We start from the raw sequence: 6,065 nt of genomic DNA, 5'->3' as shown, positions 1-6,065 counted from the left end.
TGTTAATTCTCATTCTTTAGAACTGGGTTATGCCATCAACCGGCGCCTTTGACCTGATGCTAATGCCGCCACAATTAGCACTCCGACCAAGAAAATTTGGTAATGGGTCGTGGCACGACCGGATGCCTATGCAACATCATTGGAACCGGTTCAAGCCACGACCCGGTACCAAATGCCCTCCCTGGACTCAGACTAGGCCAACGGTACCGGCTGCTGTTACAGCCGGTACCTACCTTTGGCATGGACCTTTGGCCCATTTTCTAGTTGTGTAAAGATGAAACTAATTCTTGTGTGTGTAATACGGATGTGACAAGCTAGTAAAGATTACTAGAACTAACTAAAAAAATTAAAAGCGCTAGAAGTAGAAAATGTTTCTATTGTCAAAAGTCAATTGATTATACAATAAATATTTATGTAGAAAAAATGAATTGATGCAAAGGCAGACTATTCTACATAGCAAAAAATGAACTCATGATCCTTCATTAGATAAACTTTACACACATTACAATGGTAGTAACTAAATCGTACTAATTTATACAGCAAATACATGCCATTCATTATATGCACCATCTCTGTATTCATTGATATGCCTTTAGTGTGCTTTACGTATTATTTAGCACAGTCTCAAGCATAAATTTAATACAGTTCATAGAATGGCATTAGTTTATATAGTAAATAAATGCTTGCATTCGTGATCCGCACTACTTCAAGTATACCTCCCACCGTTTTTCAACCCATTACTTTACAAAGCATACCAAGAGGATTTTGATATATCTCTTTCAGAAGGCCGGCGCTGATGACAACAATTACAGAGATGTTTCTCACCCTTTTAATCATTCTTCTCTACACAAGCCACTGCAGCCAAGGTTTGTGGAGGTACAAACCGGTTCCAATGCGGCAGCATAGGCACCGGTTTGTACCACCATCCGGTGCCAAATGCAGACGCAGGTATAGGCACCGGTTGGTGGGACCAATCGGTGCCTATTGTGCTGCAAATGGCACCGGGTCCGGCAACGACCCGGTGCCGGCTGACGCTCGGGCCAAAGGCACCGGTTTGTGCCTTGACCCAGTGCTATTGAATAACATTTAGCACCGGGTCATAGGTACCAACCGGTGCCTTTTGTCCACGCCTATAAATACCCCAACCCTTCCAAGCTGCCGTGAACTCACTGTTCCTGGAAGCTGAGTGAGGGGAGGGGAGGCGAATTTTTGCTTTTTTTAAAAAAAGGTTAGTTTTCTTCGTAACTTAGCAATTGATTTTTAGAAGCAGTTATCACTTGATTTAGTTTATACATGTCATAATTATTTTTTAGTTGTAGGTAGTTATATGGTTTATCAATTTAGTTGATATGTGAATACTACCAATTTATTGTATTTATATGTTTTATCAATTTATTTGATAAGTGAATAATATATATTTATTATAGTTATATGCATTATCAATTATATATTTGAATTCAAATTTTATATGGAAATATGATGGTATCTAAAATTTATATTTTGTAATGAATAATTTATTTTGACACTTTAATGATGTATATAAATGAATTGTGAACACATATTGTTGTTTAATTTATTATTTTTACATTCTAATTATGTTAGTTATAATTTTGTAGTTAAGTTTTATTTATAGCATATTCAATGTTAGTTATAAATTGGTAGTATGAATGAACTATTTGTACACTGCAATTATGTATATAAATGTATTGTGGACCCAAATGAGTCAGCAATGGATGTACATGGCCGACCGGCGTTCAAAAGAGTTCATTGATGGTGTGCATGAATTCATAGAAGCGGCCGAGAAACACAAGTATGGCGGTTTCGTTCGTTGTCCATGCAAATTCTGTAAGAATGAGAAGAATTACTCGTCATCAAGAACCATCCACAGTCACTTGTTCAATAGTGGTTTCATGCCGAACTACTATGTTTGGACCAAGCATGGAGAAAGAGGAATTATGCTGCATAATAATGTAGAAGAAGAGGACAGAATTCCTGACTTTGCAGCCAATTATGATGTCTTTCTCAATGACACTGCAATGGGTGAGCCTGAAGAAGATACTGAAGGATACATTGTAGAAGATGATCTTGGTCAGATGCTGCGCGAAGCTGAGGAAGTTTGTGAAACAGAAAAGGAATCGAGAGATCTGAAGCATATGTTGGAGGACTACAGAACATTGTTGTACCCAGATTGCAAACAAGGCCAAAAGAAGTTGGGTACCACATTGGAATTGTTGCAATGGAAGGCATCAAATAGTTTGTCTGACAAGGGATTGAAGGAGTTGCTGAAACTTATAAAAAACTTACTCCCTGAAGGTAACACCTTGCCGGAGACAACATACGAGGCAAAAAAAGTTGTTTGTCCTTTAGGATTAGATGCACAGAAGATACATGCTTGTCCTAATGACTGTATCCTATATCGAGGTGAGTATGCAAATTTGGATTCATGCCCTGTATGCAACGCATGCCGGTATAAGATCCCTCGAGATGATCCAGGCGATGTTGAGGGGATGCGTGTCAAGAAGAGGGTGCCTGCCAACCAAGAAAATGGAGGGAAGACATGTCATCACAGAAGTGGATGCAGAGGGCTGTCCAAGTGCTCCAGAGGCTGCTAGCACAAAATTTGTCAACCAATGTGGGGTTATTGTTCGGGCAAGAATTTCAATCACCACAAGATTATGGAAAACGAGCAAACCCGAAGAACAGCAACACGCCGTGCCTGCACATCAGAAGGAAATGCTATGGGCAGAACTCAAGGATATATTCACTCTTCCTGAAGGAGTTGACCAAGAACTTGTGAAGAAATGTGCCTTGAAAAAGATGGCCCTTGCCTTTGCAACTTTCAAGAAGAAGTTGTACATCAATTACATCAAGAAGGATAAGGAGCCGATCTAGGACGATCTTCCTCAGGTTAAACCATACTGGGAGGGGTTCAAACAATACAAACTATCAGAGGAAGCCAAAGAAAAATCCAAATAGGCCAAGGTGAATGCAGCAAATAAGAAGTACAACCACCATCTTGGGGCTGCCGGGTACAAGAAGTCAGTCAAAAAATGGTAGAAGATGGATAGAGACATCAGGCCGACGACTTGGGATTGGCCGGATAGATCCAAGTGGTGGTTATTTGCTAATGGCGTGACACTAAACCTGTTGGATGGAAGTTGGGTCTTTCTCGAGCATATGCAAGAAGTGTCCCGCGATATAGTCGCTGCAATAGATGAGGCCCAACAAGGAACATTCCAGCCTCAAAGGGAGAATGATGAGCTGACAAGGGCATTAAAGAATCCGGAACACCGTGGACGAGACCGCGGCATCGGTGTGGTCCCATGGAAAGTTACTTGGGCCGGAGATTCCTCTTACAAGACTCACCGAAAGAGTAAAGCCGAACAGGAAGAGAAACATCGTGCCATACAAGAAGAGATGAACAGGAAGGTTGCGTCCCTGGAATCTCAGATGGACGCCAGGGTCAATGAGGTAGTGCAGCTAGCTCTGAGCCAAAGGGGCACTGCTGGGTCACACCTGGATGTTGTGATAAGCTCGGTCTCTTAGCGACGCAGCAGTTGTGCATCCACGGCGGCACCCGACGTACAAGCTGAACAGCAACCCCAGATTGAGCCAACGGCGGTAGATGACCAGAGGTATCCAGTGGATGATGTCACCAAGCCAACACCGTGTGAGCTTCATGTGCGAGCAAGGAATATATCCATTCATGTCACATACGGGTCAGCCCTGCCCCTGAATCCTTCTACTACAATTCATGGAAGGCCGATACCCCCTGGCTACAGCTCCGTCACAGTCGAGCAGATAGTTGGAAACAATGAGGATCTTGAGCTCGACTTCGTTGGAGGGGATGGAGAGAAGACATTGGGAGACGCACTGCACGGGGTCGTTCTATGGCGCAAGGCCGACATCAAACTTACTGCAAGCATAACGGCTCCCGTGCAGACCGATCGCCCGTCTCTGCGGCCTCCCTCACCGCCATCCCCACAACCAGCTCCTTCACCACCGTCTCCGCTGGCGCAAAGGGCCACGAGTACTCCAACTCCTCCTGCACCAAAAAAAGGAAAGAAAAAGACAGCATCCCTCCCAGCGGCTGGACCCTCAAAGAAGAAGCAGAAAACGGTCGTAAGAAAATTGACCTACGAGAAGACCACTGAGGAGTTGGAAGAGGACACTGCTCGATATATAAACAAACATTTGAAGCCTAAAGTCCCCCCGCCGAGGGAAAAGGTACCTCTAGAATTAGGGAAAAAGCTTCTCGCGAGCCTAGACAACCCACCACAACCGAAAATCTTACCCTCGAACTATGAACGTACTCTGACAAAGGCACACAAGGTGAGAAATATGAAGAAAAAATGTGGCAAGACCATTCCTCATCTTGGCACATAACAAAAAGAAATCGAGCCCCTCCGGGTGCCAGGGTTGCCACTCCTACACCCGACGGACGTACAACTCCAAGCGGACCTACAGGTCGCGATATTTCTTTTTGAAACTGGATTAACGCTAGAGGAGGCAACGCGGCAAGTGGAGGCGGAAATCCCTGTCGCTCCCGTTCTTACTCCATTCTAGCATGGAAAATCTTTTGTCACTGAGGAAGAGGAGAAAAGTCTAGGCACGCAGATGTTCAATTTGCATATATGGTACCTGCGAATGTCGAATGACGAAGGAAAAATGTTTGGAGTCAAGTATCGTGACCATGATTTCTTCCGCGGGGAGGACGACTTCTGGGTGTACTTCCAAAATTTATATCACATTTACCATCGACAAGCCCTCGACGCCTCTATCATCACCATTTGGGTTTTGTAAGTATCACTTACCTTTACATTAATACTTTTTGTTAACAAGAACATAATTATATGTGTGCATTATAAAATTTCTATTGCATCGTTTAGACAGGAGACCCAAAGAAGCCGAAAACATAGATGGCACCATCAGATCGGCTTCATGTCTCCTTTGCTAGTCAACTAGAAATTGCTCAACGAAAATTACAAGGAAACGTGACAAAACATGTACGATTCGTTGACTAGGCAAAATTACAAATCCTATATATTCACACCATACAACTTTGGGTAAGACTGGGTCGACTCAATCCTCTGTTATATTACTAAATAAATACTAAGTTGTCTAATGCATGTATGTATATATCCTATCTATATCTGCAGTTATCATTGGATTTTACTCATACTTTCCATAGAGAGACCGGCAATCTTATAGTCTTTGACTCAATGAGAAATCCAAAGTCCGCAATCCAACATATCATAGACCCCTTGAACAGGTAAGTTCAGTTTGCACAATCAAATTCTTTTTCTGTTAATAACAATTCCTGAATATCAAACTTATCTTTGAGCGCAGGGTTTGGAAACAAATTGTGAAAAATAACAAAGGACGTGGTCAATGGAGGCCCGAATTGAACATTAAAATGGATTATTCGGTATGTTGATTCACAAAGATTTGTCTAGTTAAGTATATAATCCCAAATTGTTCTAAATTGATTGAGTAATTTATTTGTTTCTCCTTAGGTGTGCGAGACAACAACAAGGAACTGATTGGTGCGGGTACTACGTATGCGACTACTTGCACATATGACTCCATGCGGGAAGACTACTGATGAGGACATGAGAGTACGTCCAAACTGTTCACTAGTACATTTTCATAATTGTACTAATGCACATGATGTTAATTCTTTTTTCCTAAATGATAGATGTCTCAAATGGGGGATGAATGTTACTCTACTGATCGGATCAACACCGTGTGCGAGTAGCTCGCCGGATTCATTTTGAACGAGATCTTGGATCCTAGAGGCGAGTTCTACCACGACGGTCACATCCATAGAGGACTTCCATCGAGCTCCTGAGGGGACCAGTAGTTGGACTACAAACATGACTTGTACATTTGTAAATATTTCTAAACGTGATGCCTTGATGTTTGTATATTTGTAAATATATTAGTTCATCTAATTAACTTAATTATATGCTTGCATTTCACTTTTAGTTAGTTTGAAATATTCTCTGAAAACAAACACGAACAACCAATGAACATATAGTATTGTAGAGCTCGAGTGCGTTTAG

Source organism: Panicum virgatum, chromosome 3N (assembly GCF_016808335.1).
Source record: "Panicum virgatum strain AP13 chromosome 3N, P.virgatum_v5, whole genome shotgun sequence".
Lineage (NCBI taxonomy): Eukaryota > Viridiplantae > Streptophyta > Magnoliopsida > Poales > Poaceae > Panicum > Panicum virgatum.
The sequence above is the reverse complement of the archived record's forward strand: the minus strand, read 5'-3'. Positions refer to the sequence as shown.